This window comes from Polypterus senegalus, chromosome 1 (assembly GCF_016835505.1).
Source record: "Polypterus senegalus isolate Bchr_013 chromosome 1, ASM1683550v1, whole genome shotgun sequence".
Taxonomy (NCBI): Eukaryota; Metazoa; Chordata; class Cladistia; order Polypteriformes; family Polypteridae; genus Polypterus; species Polypterus senegalus.
Window position 1 is genome coordinate 101,388,059 of NC_053154.1, and position 24,650 is coordinate 101,412,708.

Here is a 24,650-nt window from a genome sequence, read left to right on the forward strand (position 1 = left end):
ACATGTAATACAAAAAACCTTCACGCGAAGGGCGGTGTGCATAGTCTTGCCTAACAGATGGGTTCTAATCTCGGCTTGATTTCTTTCTTTCCACGAAACTAAGATGGTCATGTAAGAAGAAAAGTTCTCAGCAAGCGATTGGCGGTCCGTCCAGGATTGCTTACGAACCTCTCGGTCGAACTTGGCTAAACAGCATGCGGCCAACGCAGTACTGAACAATAAATTGAACAACACCAACAACATTTATTTATATAGCACATTTTCATACAAACAGTAGCTCAAAGTGCTTTACATAATAAAGAATAGAAAAATAAAAGACACAATAAGAAAATAAAATAAGTCAACATTAATTAACAGAATAAGAGTAAGGTCCAATGGCCAGGGCGGACAGAAAAAAAAAAAACTCCAGACGGCTGGAGAAAAAAATAAAATCTGTAGTGATTCCAGACCATTAGACTGCCCAATCCCCTCTGGGCATTCTACCTAACATAAATGAAACAGTCCTCTTTGGATTTAGGATTCTCACGGAAGGACTTGATGATGATGGTCACGTAGACTTCTGCCTTTTAATCCATCCATCATTGTTGGAGCATCATGATGCTTTGAGTAGGTGGAGGTGGCGCAGGCCACCACCACAAAGAAACCGGAAAAAGAAACAGAAGAGAGAGTAGGGGTCAGTACGGATTTTAGAGCCACCGTGAATAGTTATTATGAAGAATTAAAACATACAGAGTATCAGGATTAAGTTAAAGTGAAGTTATAAAAAGGCTATGTTAAAGTAATATGTTTTCAGCAGTGTTTTAAAGTGCTCTACTGTATTAGCCTGGCGAATTCCTATTGGTATGCTGAAGAATGCTCCTTGATAAAAGAAGCACGTTTTAGAAAGTACAGCATATAACTGCAAACAGTGAATTATTAAATAAAAGTGCACCTAAACATACAGTATTTAGTGTGCCAATAATGACACTTTTTATGATCAGTCGCGTAAGGGAGGTACATGACTTACATCAGGTACATGGTGGTTTTCATGTTAGTGCAATGGTTAAATGATGCTGCCTCATGGACCACTTGTTCTGATTTTGAATCCTGTTGCTGGTTGTTGTGAAGTTTATATGTTCTCCCATATCTGTATGTGTTTTCCTCTGGACACTGAGGTCATCTTCTCACATCTCAAAAAAGGTTAACGAGCAGTCAAACATGAGAACAAGTACAAATATATATGTGTATGTGTGTGTGGGGGTTGTGTGCATGTGTATACTGTATATATATGTGTATAAAGAGAGAGAGCGTTAAAGACTATATTTTATATAATATTTTTGTTTGTGAGGAGAAATGTAAATTAGAATTTCATTGAATGTGTAAACTTGAACAGCAATAAATGAAATTTTCACCAGACAAGATGCCCGTCCACCACAATATACTCCTATAACATAAAGCTAACTTAGTGTAGCCATTGAACCTGAAATTATGTTTTTTCCCTATTGGAAGAATTAGAACTAGACACCCTTGTAGGAAACTCACTCAGACACACAAATGACATTACATTCAAGTTTACATATACCAAAAAAAAAAAAAAACATGGAATGAATTTCATTTCCAAGTCTTGTGAGAAATCAATACTATTTTACTTTTTTGTGCAACACCACCATTGTATTACCCATACATTCATTTAGCCTGGAAAGAGCCAGGGCTCATTCCCCAATGTCAGAAGCAAACCATGAATCATCACTAGATATTATGATAGTTCAATCCACTCTAATAAAAGGATAAGTGTCAGTGTATCCATCTGGTTGCTATGTCTTATTCCAAAAAATGAGGTATCAAAAAAAAAGGTAATAAAATGCATTGCATTTGCACTTCAATAGTGGGTGCACCACAAACATTAACACTGCTTTTATGAATTCCGTATCAAATGACATATAACAGAGACATGCATTGCATGGTACACTGCAAACACTAATGCTGAGGTTTAAGTTGATTATTTAGATTTCAACCCATCTTAGGCAGGTAGCACGGATAGTTACTAATAAACTATAAATTTTTGACTGGACCTCTTTGTACAGTTGTGGCCAAACGTTTTGAGAATGACACAAGTATTGGTTTTCACAAAGTTTGCTGCTTCAATGTTTTTAGATGATTTTGATGTTTCTATGGTATGCTGAAGTATAATTTCAAGCTTTTCAAAGGCTTTTATTAACAATTACATTAAGTTTATGCAAAGAGTCAATATTTGCAGTGTTGGCCCTTCTTTTTCAAGACCTCTGCAATTTGCCCTGGCATGCTGTCAATCAAATTCTGGGCCAAATCCTGACTGATGGCAGCCCATTCTTGTACAATCAATGCTTGGAGTTTGTCAGAATTTGTGGGTTTTTGTTTGTTCACCTGCCTCTTGAGGATTGAGCACAAGTTCTCAGTGGGATTACGGTCTGGGAAGTTTCCTGGCCATGCACCCAAAATTTCGATGTTTTTTTCCCTGAGCCACTTAGTTATCACTTATCACTAGAAACGCAAATGTGTCAGAAACCCATGGACAGTGGGTTTGGAAAGGATAGTATAAGAGAACAGAAAAGATAGTAATGATGTGATTTTGTGTCTGAACAACTGCTAAATACTTTTAACTAATTTTGTGTAAATATTACATTTATTTATTTGCTGTGTGTTTTGACCATTCCTGAATGAATAATGGAGCACAATGGTTGAAAATGTTACTTCAAGGCTTTAAAGCTGTCACTGACTGTGTGTAAAGCTGCATGATATCTAAGTGTTTTTGTTATGTTTTCCCCAGGTACACTGGTTTTGTTCTACTACTCAAAAACAAAATAGGTAGGTGACTACTCAAATATCAAGTACATAAAACACAAAACTTATATATTATGTAAAATAATTACAACCAAAAAAGGTCAATGGAATATAAGCAGGTTCTCGGTTTTTTCAAACAGTGTTGATGGAGAAGTACAGAGAAGGCCAGAAGGAATTGTATTGCGTCTTTGTGGACCTGGAGAAAGCATATAAAATGGTGCCGTAAGAGGAGTATTGTATAAAGAAGTCAGGAGTGGCAGAGAACTACAGTATGTAAGAGTGGTACAGGATATATACAGAGTACGACAATGGTGAGGTCTGCGATAGGAGTGACAGATGCGTTTAAAGTGGAGGTGGGATTACATCAGGGATCGGCTCTGAGCCCTATCTTATTTACAATGGTGATGGACAGGTTGACAGATGAGATTAGACAAGAGTCCCCGTGGACTATGATGTTTGCTGATAACATTGTGATCTATGACGAGCAGGTTGAGGAGACCCTGGAGAAGTGGAGGTATGCTGTAGAGAAGAGTGGAATGAAGGTCAATAGGAAAAAGACAGAATACTTGTGTGTAAATGAGAGGGAGGTCAGTAGAATGGTGAGGAGGTAGGGAGTGGAGTTGGCGAAGGTGGATGAGTTTAAATACTTGGGATCAACATTACAGAGTAATGGGGATTGTGGAAGAGAGTGCAGGCAGGGTGGAATGGTTGGGGAAGAGTGTCAGGAGTAATTTGTGACAGACGGATATAGGCAAGAGTGAAAGTGAAGGTCTACAGGACACTGAACAGTGTATTCTCCAGGCAGAGGAGTAGCTTCAGTGACAGACTTTTGTCACTGTCCTGTTCCACTGACAGACTGCGGAGATTGTTCCTCCCCCACACTATGCGACTCTTCAATTCCACCCGGGGGAGTAAATGCTAACATTACTCAGTTATTGTCTGCTTTTTTTATTTTTATTTTTTTCATTTTTATTACTATTTAATTTAATATTGTTTCTTTGTATCAGTATACTGCTGCTGGATTATGTGAATTTCCCCTTGGGATTAATAAAGTATCTATCTATCTATCTATCTATCTATCTATCTATCTATCTATCTATCTATCTATCTATCTATCTAGTGAGACCAACTGTGTTATATGGGCTGGAGATGGTGGCACTGACCAGAAAGCAGGAGACAGAGCTGGAGGTAGCAGAGTTAAAGATGCTAAGATATGCACTGGGTGTGACAAAGATGGATAGGATTAGAAATGAGTACATTAGAGGGCCAGCTCATGTTGGACAGTTGGGAGACAAAGTCAGAGAGGCGACATTGCATTGGTTTGGACATTTGAAGATGGTAAGGATAGAGCTGCCAGGCAAGACGAAAAGAGCAAGGCCTAAGAGAAGGTTTATGGATGTGGTGAGAGAGGACATGCAGGTGATGGGTATAACAGAACAAGATGCAGAGGACAAAAAGATATAGAAAAAAATGATCTGCTGTGGCAGGCCCTAATGGGAACAGCCAAAAGAAGAAAAAGTTGACAAAGTCAACAAACTGATAACTATCAATCAATCAATCAATCAATCAATCAACATTTATTTATATAGCACATATTCATACAAAAAAATGTAGCTCAAAGTGCTTTACAAAATGAATAGAGAAATAGAAGACACAATAAAAAATAAACATAAGTCAACATTAATTAACATAGAATAAGTAAGGTCCGATGGCCAGGGTGGACAGAAAAACAAAAAACTCCAAAAGCTGGAGAAAAAAATAAAATCTGTAGGGGTTCCAGACCACGAGACCGCCCAGTCCCCTCTGGGCCGTATACATCTTATACGGTGTATTTCCATAATAATCGAAACCAAACTACACCTTATGGGTAAAATACATCATACATTGATCCAATTGTGTTAGAAAACCTGTGCACCATTGTTTCATTTTATTTTTCTATTTTTTAAAACCTCTAATAAATAGGATGGATTGAACTTATAAATGTAATACAAGAATAAATGTATCTGCGTCATATCTGAAACATTGACATGTTTTTCGTTGTTGATTTTGGTTCTGTATGATTTTCTCTAAAAAAAATATGATAGTCTAAAAAAGTTTACAATTTTATAAGAAAAGAGACATAATTTGGATGAAACATTCATTGAAAAAGTGTTGGGATTTTTCTTGTATTAAGCGAAAACAAATTTTAAAAGAAAATGGTTGACAGATTATATGGACAGAATCAGGTCCAGTATGAACTCTTGAAAGTGGTCAGTCAATACAACACCTACAGTGAAACGGCTGAAGTGCAGCAGTAACTTTTATGTAAATAAGCGTAGAGAGACTGGCTTCCAACTGAGCTAAAGTGCGCCATATTATACGGAATCACTGTTGAATTTTCTGTTTACAGCGGTCAGTTTATTTATAGTCACTATGTTTACAACTACACGTGTTTCTCCCGTTAGTCCTTAACCGATCTACAGAACGAACACTGATCAATTTTGGGCGCTGTTGGAAAGTTACTGCAGTAAGGAATGCGAGTCGAAAGTAGTTGGTGGACCAAACCATTGAGTCCAAGAGCAAGGAGGAGGCGTACATAATAGCATGAATATATGTTCTGTTGCTAGCCTGAATTGCTTCTCAGCATCTCTTGAATTTATTTTACTACAACGTAGAACTTAGTCCTAATTCAATTTCTTGATTAAAGAAAGAAGTCAAACTGACACTTATATTCGTAGCTACTGACGACCCCTTAGATAGGCTTCAGATTGGTATGTGCGGGAGAGGCAGCCATTTCGCCATTACCGAGTGCGCCTTGTGACTGGAAAAAGCAGAAGGCAGAGAGGAGCTGATCGGAAGAGTAATCACCCAGCCGAATCACAGAGACAGACCAGAGGGAAAGGAAAGGAGACGGAAGAAAAGGGGAGCCAAGAAGAGCAGCGGCGCAGGGACGGGACGCAGCACAGCAGTCCAGTGGGAGTCGCGCCTCGGGAGGTGGGTCCTGCGCTCGCGGCAGTTAATGCTTGTAGGATTCGGCGGGCCACTCAGTGGAGGACTGAGCCCAGCCTATCTAATTCACCCTAAGGTTTCGGAGTCAAAACTTAGCATTCCTTGACATGCGAGGACAGACTTGGCGCACATTACATCCGTGCCTATTTATATTATATATATATATATATATATTTGCAATATCTATGATTGTTCCAGGGTGACGGTGACGCCTCTTTACCGGCCAATCCGATCCTTGGCCTCCCCGGCTACGACCTGTTGATCAAAGCGTCGTGCAGAACTTTGGGCAAAGTTGGGGACATGGAGGTCACTGTCTAGATCACCATGTTAACTGTTTTTTATGTTGAGTGGTCTTCTTGTCAAAGTGATGTAACTCGGCCTTTCCTCGTATGGACAGTTACCTCACACATACTGCTGCATTTCCTCTTTTACTTTTTCATTTCCTATATACCATCGTCGTTACTATGACCACGTTTCGCAGGATTTGGTTTCCCAACCGCAGAGCGTGTTGTCAGTTCATAATCGAGCTAAAATCGTCGATTTTTAGTAAATGATTACACAGCCAGAGGAAGCCTGAAAATATGTAATTTCCTAAAGATTTTGAATCTCCACGTGAATAAATTTATCAACCACGTGGCCTGACTGCTTTAATGCTCAACAGCTGTCAAGTTTTGAGTTGAGTACAGCTAGATCTCCATTTTGTATGTTTGCACTTGGGCATCTTTCTGCCTTGTACAGTAAATATATAGAATTTCAGCATCCTCTTGCCAATTAGAAATGTGGCAGGTTCACATCATTTCAGTCTTATATCTTAGTTTACCAATGCACATTGCAGTTTTGGCGATCAAGCTTACGTTTGATTGCTAAGTATTATGCTTGTCCCTTGCAAATTTTATTCTAATTTAAAATTTCCCAGTTTTTCATTGTTTCTTGTGGCACTTTACAGTACTTTTTGGTTTCTATCTCATCAAATATGGGACATTTAGTACAGTACATTGGACGTGGTTGCAGAGTCATGCATGGTATGTAGTTGAGCATAATCCCTAAAGAGGGTGTTGCAAATAAGGACATTTCTTCGTTTTATAACACTAGTATTTGAAAGCTTAGTTGTCATTTATTACTTGCAGAACCTAGATTTACGATCAGAGTTTTGACTTGTTTATTTGGTCAATAGGAAATAAACTGCAGAACAATCTTATGTTCTTGATTATGTAATTATCTGTGTTATATATACTGTAAAGAGTGCAAAGTAGACATGTAAATGACTTTAAATTTGACATTAGTGAATCATTAGTCATTCAATAAAAGTGAGTTATTGTAAGTGACACTGGTTTTGTTCCATTAATAGCCAAAATAAGTTCCATGTGCAAAGTTTCTTTGCTCACACAATGTGATAAGTTGAGGAGTTCAGCAGTATAGGATGACCTCCAAACTAGATCTGATGTTCCCCCCAGAATAAGAGGAGCCAGTTAAAATAAATTGGACATATAGTTAGAATGTCCCTCGGACACTTTCAGGTATAGTCTTCTGAGACAAGATGCAGGGGCATATCTTGGGTGCACTGGGAGGATCATACCTCTTAAACGACTTGCTTGGGGTATCTACCAGTACTTTTCAGAGATCTAGAAATGTGGCTGAGGAAAAGATGGCCGGCCCTGTAAGGGGTTCATTTTGCTGTGGCAAATCTCACCAAGAAATGGAGACATAAACTGAAAATTAGTGGCACATTGCTTTATTGCCTCTACCCAACAGCTCCAGCAGACTGGGCCACATTCCAACTTGGTCACCTTCTAAAGTGTGAGTGTTGGTCCTGTGTCTCTGCATAGGTGTTCTTTTGTTTCTCTGGTGTTCTTCCCAAAACTCTCCAGATTAAGGTGACTTATAACTGCAAATTTGCCCAGTGTGATCAGGTCTGGTTATGTACATGTGAGTGCCCCACAGGTGGACTAGTGCCCAGTTCATACCTTGTTCCCATCTTATGTCCGATGCTACCAGTTTAAGCTCTTCCCTAAACCTCACCACGTAATCCAGTGTTCTCACCCTATTAATCCAATTAAGGATGGATGGATGGATGTACTTTTATATATTTTGGCATATATTGTAGGGCTGCAACTTACAATTATTTTGATAATCGAGTAATCTGGTGAGGTTTTCTGTAAATTAATGAATTGGTTGCCTGTAAATTTTATTTTTACTCTATTCAAACTTTAACACAAAGTAAACTAAATAGATTTTTTCACCAAATAAACAGGTTTGTATAAAATTTTTAGAAATACATATTTTTTTTAAATGAACTATTTGTAGATATTTAAAAAATCTAGATTTCTATACAACATTTATATAATACATTGAAAATAAATAGAAATAAAACACTTTGCAGCTTTTCCAGCTCTGGTTGCGCAATAAAAACACAATTTTCTTAAAAACGCAACAGAATCAACTAAACTTTCAATTTGGCTTATGTATGCAGAGTTGCATTAAACCAGAACTTCAATATTAAACATGTAATTTAAGTTATAACTTTTTTTTCCATTTTCAGTGAAAGAGATGGTTTATTGGCAAAGCATCTTGCAAATATCTGACCACTGCAATATTCCACTGTAGAAGAATCTGTTGCACCATCATGAATTTATCATTTAATTTGTTTGAAACACAATTCTTTCTTTGCTATGTAATATGCCGAGTTTATTTTAACTCATTTACATCATTTACAATGACTTGAATTGTTCCTCATTTCAAGCTGAAAGTTGTGTCATTATGCCTAGCCTAGCAAACCTTGCATTCATATATCAGTATCATATGACACTGAAGTAACATTAAACTTATTGGGGTAACGGCAAGTCTTCTTCCTCCACAGAGACTGTTTCAGTATGTTTCCTGTTCAAATGTTTTTGCATCCCCATTGTGTTCTCGTGTCATACAAGGTCAGACCTACACATTTTGCAGCTGATAACTTTTTTTCTTTATTCTAAATAAAGTGCTCCTGAACTCTGGAAGTCTTGGGTTGCACGGTCTTTTCTGGCACTTGCTTACTTTCACAACTGAATGAAGTAGTGATGCAATTGCACAGCACAACGTGCTCAGCCTAGTGACATAATTAGCTTATCGATGGAAAGGTTCATTGCCAATGTTTATAATAATCGATTATTTATTATGATGATTACTTTTTGGAGCCCTTACTATATTGATAGATTTTCATTATACCTTACAGTTATTCTTTGTGGCCCTCCAAACTTTTAGTAACCCTAATCTTTCTCTAATTGGTAGATATGATAATTATTGTGCCAAAACAAAATGTACAGTAGTCCTTCATGCACTTATTTTTTAATCTTTGATGTCATGTTTATAATCTCCATGTTGTCCATAATAATGTACATACTAAATTCCCATGGCTGAATTAAGAGTGTATTATCAGATGGCTGGTCCGGCAATGAGGCAGTGATGTGTGAGAAAAGTTATGCTCATTAAGTGCAGAACGTTTACTTGAGGACTGAAGAGGTTGAGTTGAAGAAAAGAATGCAATACCAAAGCTGTCAGTTGCTTTTGGGTCTTCTCCTTCTTTTAATTCTGGCGGTGGGAGGAAAAGTAGAAACGTTTAAATAATTGGGGCATAAAAACCTATCATTCATGAACTTTTATGAAGAGTAAAAGGTTTTGTTAGACAGTTTCAAATATCTGTTTTAAGAAAGGAAAAACAAAGTAATGGTTAATACTTTAATAAAGTATTGGTTTAATTACAAGCATAACAGTTATTTACTAGAAAATGAAGTGTGACTGGCATATTTCTTTGTTTTATTTATAGCCCTGCTTATAAATACTGACATAATACAACTGTGTACATGTATGTTTTTTGTATGTTAACAGTTCGGATACGGCAAAATTAATGACTTTGTGTTGCACAGTGAATCAGAGGCGAAGAGTAAACTGGAAACATTGTCTCTAACTGTTGCATAATATACAGGTTGTAAAGTGTTTAGAATCAAACTTTTAACATCTGACAGGATAAGGGGCTGGCATTATTTGCCACAGCTGAAGCTTATGTTAATATGCACACGGGTAAATCAGCAGTAAATATGTTTTCCAGGTTTTAAAATAATATTTGGGTTATTTTGGTATTTTATTATAATGATATTTTAAAGCTACTGATGTTCTTTCTGGATCTCTTAACACCCACTCCGATAGCTGTTAAGTGGAAAGCCACTTAGGAAGAGTCAATTAGAGAGAGAGAATTGTAGTAGAGCCAGCTGTTTTTTGTTTTTTTTTTATATGCACCATGCTGTGTTCACAAAGAATTTCAGCTAATTTTGTCAGAAAAATTGGTAAATAATAGAATATTTGTTAACAACTGAAAAGTAATAACACTATACCATATTTTTGGTAGCAAAACCTCAGTACTTTATACCACTTCCTTTATTAATTCCTATCTGTTTTCTAAGCAAATGTTTTTCATTCCAAAATTGCAAGGGACCAGACACAGTTTTGGAAAGAAAAAAATCAACCCCACAATGGAATGCCAGTCCATCACAGGGTACAAGAGCACCTGTACCCCCATTCCTACACATACTTCTTCAGTCATCTAGTTCTTAGTCACAAGGCCAGATCCTATCCTTGAAGTATCAGCTGCAAGGAAGGAATTTACCCTGGATAGAAACCTAGTCTGTTGAAGTGCACATGCATACACACATTCATATCGGGCTAATTTAGACTACGATCATGTAATCTCCACTCAGACAGGGCTGCCTCTCAGTCACCGGTATGTTTAATTTTGGTTTGGCAGTTAAACTTACACAGATGACATTTTTGTGATCGTGAAGGGAATCCAGGGATTACCTGGAAAAAACCTACAAGGACACAGGAAAACTGTTCAACATAAAATAAAAGTCCAACTCAGATATTATTTCTGTGTTCCCAGAGCTACAAGAGAGTAGATGTAGCCTCTCTGCACCAGTGTTAGCCTTGTCACAATCCCATTTTATAATGTTATCTTATAATTAGTAACAGTTTAATTAGAAATTGAATCTGAAGTTATGGCATTAGCAGCTGATCATTTTGGTATGATGTGGGCTATTATGGTATGAATTATATTCCATTTGTAGGTTTGAATCCTCCTGTTTTCTACATTTACTTTATAAACTGGGCTGTATTCATGCTACTGCTAAAAACTGTTAAAATCCGAAAAATCGGATGATCTTGGATTTTCATTCGGCCACCAATGCCTACTAAACACAGTACAGTACAGTTTCGAACAGTTTGATCTTAAACAATTGCCTGTGTTCCAACTATATAAATATAAAGTACATCTGTAAACAATCATGTATCCTTATCTTGTAGATGGCCTTAGATAAAGTCATCAGTAATGAATACAATAATAATAAAATGATGGTGGCCTGGATTGCTGAATTGGCTCACATTAGAAAAAAGGTGTATCTGATATAAAGGTCTGTTGATTTGGGCAAGGGTGTGGTCAGGGGAGTAATCCACTCAATGGGGCTTTCTGTAGATCAGCAGTGTTCTGATACTATAACAGCAGTGTATGTTTGAGGTGATAAAATAAAGAGTATGAGTGTCTTTAAACAAAGTGTGGCTCTTTGGTGGTGCACGAGGGAAGGCCATATGGGCCTCAGCTTGCTGTATCTGCCTGTGGGGTCCACAGTCCCATAAAAGGCTTTCTTGGCTATTCACTATATGCTCTGAACTGCAGATCTTCTCAACTACATAACTCCCTCCTCCTTTCAGGCTGTACTGCATTTTAGTCAGTGTAGAATTTAAAGACCCTTCCAACCGTTTTGAAACGGAGAGTGTCATCTTGCTCTCTGCAGCTGCTCTATGCAGACTTCAGAAGTTACCCTTTATTTCCCAACAGCTGCTATTTTACTTTTTGTATAAAATTGATGCAGAGCAGCACAGAAGAGTCCCCTTAGTATATAGCACTAGCCAACCCGCGGCGTACTATACACCGCATAATCAGGCCGTTTTTTAAATGATTTTTAAGCACAGGGAGAAAATTAACATTTGAAAAATCGGTAATGTAATAAATCAGCAAGAAAAGCAACATTGTACCAATGCACGGAACGAACCAACACACAATCGTCCGTGACTGAAAACTGGCAGGCCGTCCTCGCGCCTTCTTCTGCCAGACGGAGGGATGGGGGTGAACGGTGCGGAGTGTGGAACAGGAGGAGAGGAGAAGGACTTCCATTCAGCTCCGTCCGTCATGCTAGTCTGCTGATTTCTCGTTCAGTATGCACTGCCCGCTCATGTGCCCATCTCCAACTCGTCACTTGAGTCGTCGTCTTTACACAGTCCAGATGTACCTGTGACTGACGTAGACTTTTCATTGCTCTGTGCGGTTTTGGCTGCCTTTCTATTTATAATCTACCAAGACACCCGACCAAGTTAGTAGCGAGGTGGGAGGGGGGTGAGTACAAAGGGTAGGGACGTAATGAGTGGGAGCGTATGAGTCACATTTAGTGGGAATTCCACGGCTTGCAGCCCGAATGGGATTCAACGGCTTACCCACGCCTCTCTGCGCTGGGTAGACACACGGTCAATCTCCTGCATAATTATTTATTGAATGCTAAACACTTCTGGAAAGACACGGATGTCTAAAACGGGTTGGTGTGAGAATACAACAGTAAGTGAATGAAAAGATGGAACTCTGGAGAGAGCAAAATACAACACAATAGTGAACCCGCAGCATAACAAACGCCGCGTGGCTCAGACGTGCATTTGGACTCTTACCACAGACGAAAGGGACTAACTGGGTGGTCGGTGAGTTTTTGCGTCCGGGCAGATGGGCAGGCAGTGTGAATGCCTAGAGAGCGAGGGTAGATGCCGGCCGGTGAAAAAGGAGTGTTGGTGGACAGGAAAACGTCTTACGTGTTCCTGCAGGAGCATCTAAGAGGACGCATGTTTATCGCAGATGCGAATAGCAGTATGTAGCGTGTAAAACAGTTTGCTATGGTGCACGCCATCGTGCATCGTAACCGAAAACTTGGTTTTTAAAGACTGCTTACTTCATTATGCTTTAACCTTAGTTGTAAAGGATTGTTTTAAGGATCCCATGGGAAACCCCTCGCAAACCGTTTCACACGCTGCATATGGCGATTCGCCTCCGCGAGAAACATGCCTCTATGAACAATCAACGTAGCTCGGAGGTGCATGACATGCACATGACATTAACCTGACCTGCACTGCATGTGGCCTCTACGACAGACGAATATAAATGATGCCATTTTTTCTGTGTCGTCGCGTCTGAGTTGGTGGGCGTGGCCCTGCGAGTTGTCGTCTTATCCAATGGTCTTGGAGTTGGTGGTCGTGGCTCCTTCCTGCGTGCGCCATAGGTGTCTCACTTGTCGGTGGCTTAGTGAATCCATGCCCCTTCCGGCATGCTTTCCATGATTGTCTTGCCTTAGTGAATTATATATATAGATGTGGTTAATTTCAGTGTATTTGATAAAGCCGCATCAGCGATGTGAATCTAAAAAACAAATTGAAACCACACAGGAACAGTAGCACTCCTTTGATGCTGGGCGCCGCCAGTTTGCAAAACCAAGCAGAGAACTTGCGTACGCCAGGGATTGAGCTGGCATGAAAATGTGCATGGCTTTACGGCAAGTTTAGTTTTTATACATCGCAATGTGAGCATGGAAACGGGTATGCAACGTTTTTTTGCATACGCACCGTTTATACATGAGGTCCCTGGATCTTGGTTTTTATCCGGGACACTCACAAGCCCAGACACTCAGACTCCTTAGTCAGTCTTTCGAGAGCCCAGATCAGAGCCTCCTTTGACTCTGCGAAGATTACAACATTGTTTACAAGATCAGTGAATCTCTCTTCACAACCGCTAGACCCCACAGCCCTGCCCAACACCCAGTCCTTGCAAGTATTGAACAGAGTAGGAGCAAGAACACACTCCTGACGAACTCCAGAATGAACTGGTGAAAAATGCAGACGTTCTGTCTCCACTCTGCACATCAATCACAGTGCCATTGCTCAGGCCAGCCATGATATCCAGTAATTTTGAGGGGATCCTGCGAAGTCTCAGGATGTCCCACAGGGCAGCTTTATTAATGTGTCGAATGCTTTATGAAAATTAAAAAAGGCTGCAAAGAAACTCTGCTGATATTCGCATTTGCGCTCCAGGAGAACCCTCAGTGCCAAGATGTAGTCAATGGTAGACCTCTTAGGCATAAAACCAGACTGCTCCAGTCACTGGTAGATGAGCAAGTGATTTCAGATCCCATTAAGGATGACCCTAGGAAGGACCTTACCTGGCACTGAGAGCAGTGTTAGCCCACTGTAGTTGCCGAAATCCAGGCGATCAAGTCCTGTTTTTCTTGGGAGATGGGATTATACCCGTCTCCCACATGGAAGCAAAGATTGGTTGCAATGCCAGGAGGACAGCCTTATCACCAGTCAGGATACCACAGATCCCTGCAGCCTTCCTACCCTCAGCTGGTTTGCCTCATGTGCAATCTCATTGAGATTGTGTGGTTCACAGTTAATTGGAAGATCAGCCTCAAGAACCATGGACCCAGTGATATCCAACGTTCTAGCCGGAGGATCAGCTTTAAAGAGCTGCTCAAAGTAGCAAAGCATAAATGCAAAATTTAAAATACTGTTTCAACAGTTCTTTAAGATAAAGGTTACATGATTGTCTTGACATAGACTTGTCTTCCAAAAATCATTATTTAAGTGATTTTGATAAACTCTGTTAATTCATAAATAAAAATTTGAAAATGAGCTGCCCTGCAAATAGGATGCATATAAGTATGCTTGGAAAGGAAAATGTTTGCGGAAAGAAAAATGTTCTCTGTAGTTTCGTGAAACAAGCTAAAATTATATTATTGCTATGCACTATCAAGAGATGAATTTGCAGTTGAGTCAGACTCTCACACAGCAGCCTTATTAGAACATGTGCGTTGCACTTAGGTCAAATGTTTATTTGGCCCAGAACACATTTACAGTATACATGTGTCTTTTTAAAAGATGTTTGACAACATCACTTTTAGTGTAAAAGTTTTTTACTGATGAACCTTGTACTGTTTAACCTTGTCAGTAGATAATGATCTGCCCAAGACAGAAGGTCCTGAGTTTTTCTGTACCACTTGCATTTTTAATTCCAAAAAAAAAACTCTTTTCACTTGCTTGATGCAGCAGGACCTGCCACCTTTTGATTTGTGTAGGCTTGCTGAAAGTAAATATATAGGAAATATAACAATCAAAAAACTGTTGCGTACTTACAGCACTCTAAAATAAATAACTGAAATCGGAAATTGGGTCAAGGTTGAAAAATCCTCTGCGGGCTAATCTGTCTTTCATTTCTGAAGCTTTCCGATCATCTGGCATAATAGAGTACTGGTCATGGGTGAATGAGTGATTTAATATATATTTTAACAGTGTGAATACAGTTGAATGAAATGCATAATGTGGTTGATACCGATAACATAACTTTATTATTCTCAGTTTGGGATTTCATTTTAGACATGTAAATATGCAACAAACATAAAAATTACATAAAAAAGCATAATGTATAAACTTAAAAAATATCTAGGTTGCATGTGAAATTTACAAGGCATTCTAGTGTTAAGGGCTTGATTAAGATTAGTTAAATGCAATAATACTTATGAAATGCACATTATTTACTCTATGTTGAGTATCGAGAAGTGCTCGTTTTTTGGGAGCGGGAGGTCAGAGCACAGAACGTTGCAGGATCTGAGTTGATTTTCTGAGCTTGTCTAACAATAATATGCTTCTATACTACCTGTATGTACAGTGCCTTCCACAATGTTTGCGACAACATATTATTCCTTAATTTACCCTTTTGTTTCACAATTTAAAATTACAAATCAAACAATTCAGATATAATTAAAGTGCCCATTAATGACTTTAATTTGTGAGTATATGAATACATTGACAAATGACAACATTTTTTATACGCAGTCCCCCATTTCATGGAACCATAATGTTTGGGACATAGCAATGGTAGGTATATTAAAGCAGTCATATTTAGTACTTCATTGCATATCCCTTGCATGCAATGACTGCTTGAAGTCTGTGAATTCATAGACATCACCAGGTGCTGAGGATCTTCTCTAGTATTACTCTTCTAAGCCTCTAATGCAGCCATCTTAAGCTTCTGCTTGCTTTGGGGGCTTGTCTCCATGTTTTCTCTTCAAAGTGCAGAAGGCATGCTCAGTCGGATTGCAATTGGGTGACTGGCTTGACCATTCAAAAATGTTCAATTTTTTAGTTTTAAAAAACTACTGTGTTGCCTTAGCAGTTTGTTTGGAATAATTATCTTGTTGTAGAATGAAGTTCCGTCCAATGGGTTTCGAGGCATTTACTGGAACTAAAGCAGAGAAGATGTTTCTATGCACTTCAGAATTCATTATGTAACTGCCGTCAGCAGTTACATCAGTGAAGACAAGTGTGTCAATATCTGTGGTGGCCATACATGCCCAAGTCATAACACTCCCACCACCATGTTAAACAGATGAGATGGTATGCTTTAGATCTTGAGCAGTTCCTTTTCATCTCCATACTTTGCTCTTGCCAACAGTGTGATACAGGTTAATTTGTGCCTTGTCTGTCTGCAAGAATTTTTTCCAAAATTTCACAGGCTCTAAGAAGTACTTTTTCACAAACTGTAATCTGGTTATCCGGTTTTTGTTTTCTAACTAGTAGTTTGCATCTTGCAATGTGACCTCTGTATTTCTGTTCATGAAGTCTTCAGTGGATAGTATCCTCTGACACATGCACATCTTCCTCCTAAGTGACCGTTTCTGATCCGTTGGACAGGTGTTTAGAGCTTCTTTTTTTACTATAGTAAAGATTCTTCTGTCATCAGAAGTGGAGGTCTTCCTTTGCCTACAAAGTCCCTCTGCGATTACTGAGCAAACCAGTGCATTTGTTCTTCCAAATTATATTCAAGACAGTTGATTTTGGTAATTCTAAGGTTTTCCCAAAGTCTCTAATGGTTTCGTTCTTGCTTTTCAGCCTCATATTGGCTTCTTTGACTTTCATTGGCACAGCTGTTGTCCTCAAATTAAAAAAATGGCAACTACAGACTCCAAAGGTAGTCTGTAGGTAGATCCAACCCTAGGTATCTTATGCCTGCACTAATAAAGCAATGAAACACACTTGGGTAATCACAACCACATGTACTGGCAATTGACCCTTACATTATGGTGTCCTAAAATGGGAGGACCACATTTAAAAAAAAGTGTTGCAATTTCTACATTGTGTGACTGACATTTATGCAAATACCCTTAAATTAAAGTCTACACTATGCACTTATCACGTCTGAATTTTCTGATTTGTAATTTTAAACTGTGGAGCATAGGGATTACTTCAATGAATAATATGGCTTTGTGCCATGCATTGTGGAGGGAGCAGTATATGTACAGTACTTTGTGTTAGAATACAGTTTTTATTTTAGTTGTTTTATTTAGTGTATTATTTAAAGATCAGACAAACACATTCTTAAAAATGGGAGTAACAGTTGGAAAGATAATTTGAACATTGTGGCTACATGTGTTCTTTAAGAACATAATGTTCAGAAAATTCTGGAAAAGAGTATTCCCTTTATGCCCCATTTCTTTGATCAAAAAAACATTACTTTTGAGGAAGGCCTGTTTGTCCAAAATGGACAATTCATGAACATTGTAGCCAGTTTCTCAGGTTGATACACTACAAGTATGATTTTTTTTAAGCAAAAAGTTAATGTCTTGCTATGACATAGGATCAGGCACTTGCATTTGCAGTTAGGTACATTTTAGAAAATTACACTGCCACTTTAAAAGGTGTTTCTAGCCATGCTTATAAAGTTGTTTCATCACATTGACAATATCTTCTTTCAGTTACTTTTGGAAGGCTGAAACCCTATTATGTTTTCATTTTTGCTTAGCTCAGTTCAAGGTTTATTTGCATCCTAATGCTGGCAACAGAAATTTTCTTCTAAAATCAGCAGTGATGATACATCTTTGCAAGTTCACAAGGTTGAAGCGTTTATTCCATTTCCATTTCCTCCATTAATATTTCATGTTTTCCATGTCATTGTAGACTTGCTTATCGTAATTTGTAGTCCATTTTCTTTGTAGCTGACTGGGTTGTAGTAAAGTTACTGATGAATTAGAACTCAAACTAATATTGTATGAGCCTGGCCATTTGTCTCCTCTGGCAGCTTTATGCAGGATCCTTAATGTACAAGTTGAGTAATATGGTCCCCTAGAGGAGTATGCTACCTGAAGATGTTGGAGTGTTGCCTAAGCAGCTTTTTTTTTTTTTTTTTGTAAAAACTTCAACTATATGCTTCTTACCAAGATGCTGTCTGCTTACAAATGTTGCAAGTCACTAATTAAACCTGTGATAACACATATTTGGATTTAAGCAAATAAAAGTTCCCCACCCATTTTAAGCAAATAAAAGTTCCCCACCCATAATCTAGCATTGCATTTTCCATAAAAGCACTGAGTTGCTGAGTTGATACTGTCATGTTTATACAGTATATTTTCTTCAGTGTGCTCTGTACAGCATGGATTCTTAATATTTCAGTGAATTTCTTAAATAAATTCTAAATATTTAGTATCAAGTCAGTTCTTCAGAGTCTACATCTGTTTGTCTTGATTCTTTGTTCAACCTAACAGACATAGCCCACCTTTCCAGTTTCCTTTGAGTACAGCATGAGTACAGTATTTTCTGTGTCAACCTGGGTGAGGAAATATTAGCCCTGCCAACTGTCACCTCCATTACCTTGGTACAGTTCTGGCATTTAAATTCAAGCGATGACTAAAAACCCCAATGGGAAGATACTGGTCAGTGTCATTTCCATCACATGGCGCCCAGAAGCCAAAATTCATATATTTGTTAGCCTTTGGTGTGTTTCTAACTTGGAAAAAGTGAACTGTAGTTTATAGTGATACAGCTGCAGAATGTGACCTTTCATATGCATATTTTGCACATTTAAGATAGCAATAGCTGGATAGAAAAGTACTGTTATTGTAATTGTTTGATTTTATATATTTAAGCCTACAATTATATTAAAAGACAGTAGTACTAGGGTGTTGTACCATGTTAGCCGTTATGAATGTAGAGAAAAGCCAAGCAAAATGACATCTTTTATTGGCTAACTAAAAAGATTACAATATGCAAGCTTTCGAGGCAACTCAGGCCCTTTCATCAGGCAAGATGTAATCCAGAAACTGGAGTTCCTTGTGTTTATATACACTCTAGGACAAGAAACAACATTGGTAAATCTTTAAATGAGAAATCTTAAATGTAAAAAATTAATAGATTCATTCAGGCTAGGGTTAATTTAACAAGAGAGAGAGAAGAACAATGTATGCCTGAAACAGTTGAAATCAAAAATTATTCTGGCCACCTGTATTACATTTTTTTTTTTTTTTTTAACACAACCTTAAAGGGGGGAAAAAAGGAAATCTAATTATTAATCTATACTAATAAAAGGCAAAGCCCTCACTCACTCACTAACTCACTCACTAACTCACTCACTCACTCATCACTAATTCTCCAACTTCCCGTGTAGGTAGAAGGCTGAAATTTGGCAGGCTCATTCCTTACAGCTTACTTACAAAAGTTGGACAGGTTTCATTTCGAAATTCTACGCCTAATGGTCATAACTGGAAGGTATTTTTCTCCATTAACTGTAATGGAGTTGAGCTGCAAAGACGTGGGGGGCGGAGTTTCGTGTGACATCATCACGCCTCCCACGTAATCACGTGAACTGACTGTCAACGCAGTACGTAGAAAACCAGGAAGACCTCCAAAAAGCGCTTAAGAAAACATGCATTATATAATTGAGAAGGCAGCGAAACAATAAGAAGCGAGCGAGTGGCATATACTACCATATTCATGAGTGCTGCTACCTCGGAAAGAAAGCAAGGTGTAAACCTAAACTTTAAATTAAGTTCATAGACAGGCTACCGCTGGCGTTTCACATGCCCACAGGTAATGCGGGATACAAGTTTAATGATAGGGCCGAGGATATAAGCGAGAGTTTTGATCACTTTGTAACTAAGTTAAAATTGTAGGTGAAGGGGTGTGCTTATGCAAATTCCGAGAGACTGTGTTTGTGGGGATTGACAGTTAAGGCGGGTGGGGGAGTCACGTCATCATCTCCCCTCCCACCTCATTTCACTCTGAGCTGAGCTCCACGGCTAACGCCGTCATCCGAAGCAATTTCGTCAGACTGCCACCAAATACTCACAGAAAAATCCACAAGTTAATACACACGCTGTCTCTAGAGTTTCAACACACTGAATCCTCCAGGCACTACTTACAAAAGGTCACATTGACAATCGTGTTACGCTATTTTTAAAATCTTTCCTTTTCTTAGCACAAGCACAGCTGAGAAGCTTCATGCATGTGCTCCATAACGCTTGAAAAATAATGCATTTAATCACACTTTGCATTACAAGCAAAGGGAGCTTTTGTCAATGCATGATTTCCTGGTACACGATTACATTGATCAGCGCATCCGATTCATTTTACCCTCGCACCACCTTAGTTTGAGAAGAAGTATGAAAAAATATGAGGTTAACACAGAAAAACAGATCACCAATTCAAGCTTTATGAATAATCGATTAAGCCATCAATAATTGTTTTGGTAAAGCCATCCTCCTTCCATTTTATAATTTTTCCGCCACTAGCCATGATTAAATGAATGGTAAAAAGTAAGAGCGGCGAGGTGACTTATTTAGGCAGGAATATATATGACAGCAACACTCATGACAATGTCAATCATGTTACGTTATTATTAAAATGTTTCCTTTTCTTTTCATTACTTCTTTAACACACTACTTCTCGCTGCGGCGGGGTATTTTGCTATATATATAATATATGAATTACCTCCAAAGAGCGCTGAGACTTTTGATATCATGAACGTGTCTGCAAAAACTGGGGTCTCCTGCCCAGCAAAAGTCGAGCAGCCAGCGCACACATAGCTGTGCCGGCCTTTGAGACGCTGACTGCGCTTCTGCCTTAAGTCAAAGTGAGCACTTTTAATTTTTTTCATCCTCCCCCTGCGCTATAGCCCAGACAAGTGCAAACACGGGACCCCTTTTCTACACCACGGCAAAATAATATTAAGGCGATTCACACTTTCTTTTGCACGTATACGATTATCAGGTCCTCAGCTCGGATTATGAACACACGAATACGAGTGGAGGACTGACAGTGCCATCACAGCCGATTAATGGCGGGGACGTCTCACCAGTCTACACAAGACCCACCGCGACTGTCCCCAAAAGGTGATCATAACGCCAGCGAACACATCTCTCTATACTATATAAAAGAAAAGGCAACTTTCCTTTCTTTACACCTTTTTCCTTTTATCCCAAACCAAAGCCTTTCTCTCTTAACACTGCAGAGGACACAAAATAATTTTCTTTAATTGCCGGTAAGGCACATTACCAGAGGCACAAATTTGAACGCTCACATAGAAAATGTAATTTCTATACCACAGCCGTCGTGTAGCGCCTTTCAAAAGGGATCTACTACCGAGAAATGATCCATATACATTTTAGCTGCTGTTAGTTACTTACCTGTTTTGTTACACAGTCTTTAAAATGTAGTTTACCCAACCACTCCAGTAGTGCTCAATGTACCTGTACTTCTTAAAACGTTAATGTTTTACTGTTTAATAACTTATAGACTATATTTCATTATTTTTCCCTTGCACTCAGTGACCAAAGCTATACACACACATATAGACACATAAAAACATACACACAAGTATATGTATGTATGTATGTATGTATGTGTGTGTGTGTGTGTGTGTGTATATATATATATATATATATATATATATGTATGTATGTGTGTGTGTGTATATATATATATATATATATATATATATATATGTATATATATATATATATGTATATATATATGTATATATGTGTATATATGTATATATGTGTATGTATATATATATGTATATATGTATATATATATACATGTATATATATATATATATATATATATATATATATATATATATATATATATATATATATATATATATATATATATATATATATATATATATATATATATATAATTTGTGTGTGTAGATATGTAGATATGAAGATATGTATGTGTATATATATATATATATGTGTATTATATATATATATGTGTGTATGTGTGTGTATATATATGACAGCAGCAATCCAAGCTGTGAGAAAACAGTAAAAAGGAGGCGTGTCAGACGTCGTGGTACATTTTCTGATGCAGCTACCGAAAACAACTTTGTGATGCTGCCACCAAATACACAAAACAATTACTTTGACAATCATGTTACATTATTTTTAAAATGTTTCCTTTTCTTTTTCATAACTTCTTTAACACATGACATCGCTGCCAAGCGCGGGTATTTTGCTATATATATAGATAGATAGATAGATAAATAGAGATATAGATAGATATATATAGATAGATATGAGAACAACACTCATATCAATGACAAAACAATTACATTAACAATCATGTTACGTTATTTTTAAAATTTTTCCTTTTCGTTTTCGTACCTTCTTTAAAACACTACTTCTCCGCTGCGAAGCGCGGGTATTCTGCTAGTCTATACTAATAAAAGGCAAAGCTCTCACTGACTGACTGACTCACTCACTGACTCATCACTAATTCTCCAACTTCCCGTGTAGGTAGAAGGCTGAAATTTGGCAGGCTTATTCCTTACAGCTTCCTTACAAAAGTTGGGCAGGTTTCATTTCGAAATTCTACGAGTAATGGTCATAACTGGAACCTATTTTTCTCCATATACTGTAATGGAGTTGAGCTTGAAAGCCGTGGGGCGTAGTTTCGTGTGACATCATCACGCCTCCCACGTAATCACGTGAACTGACTGTCAACGCAGTATGTAGAAAACCAGGAAGAGCTCCAAAAAGCGCTGAAGAAAAGATGCATTAAATAATTGAGAAGGCAGCGAAACAATAAGAAGTGACATATACAACCATATTCATGACAGCAGCTACTTCGGAAACAATGCACGGTGTAAACCTAAAGTTTAAATTAAGTTCATAGACAGGCTGCCGCTGGCGTTTGTCATGCCCACGACTAATGCAGGATACAAGTTTGATGAGAGGACGCAGGGTATAAACGAGAGTTTTAATCACTTTGTAACTAAGTTAAAATTGCTGGTGAAGGGCTGTGCTTATGCAAATTCCGAGACACTGTGTTTGTGGGGGGATTGACAGTTGAGGCAGGTGGGGGAGTGACGTCATCCTCTCCCCTCCCATTCACCTCATTTCGCTCTGAGCTGAGCTCTGCAGCTAACGCGGTCGTGCGGAAACAACTTTGTCACCCTGCCACCAATTACTCACAGACAAATTAATACACACGCTGTCTGTAGAGTTTCTCCACACTCTGAATCCTCCAGGCACTACAATGGTGACATTGACAATCATGATACGTTATTTTTAAAATGTTTCCTTTTCTTCGCACAAGCACAGCTGAGAAGCTTCGATGCATGTGCTCCATAACGCGTTAAAAAATAACGCATTTAATCACACTTTGCATTCCAAGCAAAGGGGAATTTCTCTCAATTCATGATTTCCTGGTACACCGATTACATTGATGCACACATCAGAGCTACAAAAATATAAGAGTCAGAAGAAAGTGCGTTGCTAGGACTGATTGGAGGAAAATTTCATTTCAAAAGACTACCCGACGGAACCCTTGATAAAAGCGTGGTTTTGTGCAAACTGTGCAAAAAGGAGTTTGCATAACACCAAGGCGCTTCAACCTTACGGTACCATCTAAATGCAAAACATGTTACAGCGAACACAGAAACTGTGTATGCTGTTAGCACTAGCAGTATGAGTTTGAGTACCAACAAAAGGTGTCGGCAGCCCAAAACTGATGAAATTACTAGCTTCAGGACCAAAATTAGTAAGTCAACATCGGTCAAACTTACAAATTCTCTCGCAAAATGGATTGCTTTGGACTGTAGACCACTAACAGTGCTGGAAGATAGGGGGCTAGAAAATGTGCTACAGTTAGCGTCGGGTCATCCAACTTTTCAACTGCCGTGCCGAGAAACTATTTCAAGTAAAATTCAACAGCTTTATGACACTGAAAAGCAAGCAAAATTAGATGCATTACAGAAAGTGGACTTTTTGGCTCTTATTGGGGATCATTGGACTTCTGTGACCGTTAGTAATTTTAATTACATCTAATTACAAAATGTTCAATGATCACACTGTTTTAGCCTAATGTACAAAATAATTTTGGCTAAGGTTACTCAGAGTTTAAAGGTGAAGCTGGTCAAATTAACTTTTATTTTTCTGCCTTATATTTTTAAGATGAAAAACTTTTTTTCTTATTATTTAAAGACAATACCATTCTGAACATGTACTTGAAGTACTTGGAATACCACTTTATTTTTAAGTCTGCCCAATTTTAGCCACGGATGATGATTCTGATTTCAATTGAAATACAGTTTAAATGCATTTTTTTTTTTTTCAGAAATTAAAAGGGCTTGAGTTTACAATATTCATGTCCATGTCTATTATTTGATTCTGTCGCCCACTAAAACCCTTTTAAATTAAAAAACATTTGCGCTTTGGGGCAAATTTACGTGTGCGATTACATGCGATGAATCAAGATTAATTAATTACAAAGCCTCTAATTAGATTAATTTTTTTAATCGACTCCTACCCCTAATATATATTATATACATATCTATACAGTACTAATAAAAGGCAAAGCCCTCACTGACTCACTCACTCACTGACTCATCACTAATTCTCCAACTTCCCGTGTAGGTAGAAGGCTGAAATTTGGCAGGCTTATTCCTTACAGCTTACTAAAAAAGTTAA

General features: G+C 38.2%; 1 protein-coding gene across 5 annotated transcripts in view; it reads left to right on the plus strand.

Annotated features, from left to right (window-relative positions):
* Positions 1-5,540: 5,540 nt before the first annotated feature.
* celf1 (cugbp, Elav-like family member 1) overlaps positions 5,541-24,650 on the plus strand; it is a 131,858-nt gene continuing 112,748 nt past the window's right edge. For all 5 annotated transcript variants that reach the window (XM_039754339.1, XM_039754330.1, XM_039754356.1 and 2 more), the window contains exon 1: positions 5,541-5,772. The gene's annotated coding sequence lies outside the window, so the exon portion shown is untranslated. The remainder of the gene's footprint in view (positions 5,773-24,650) is intronic.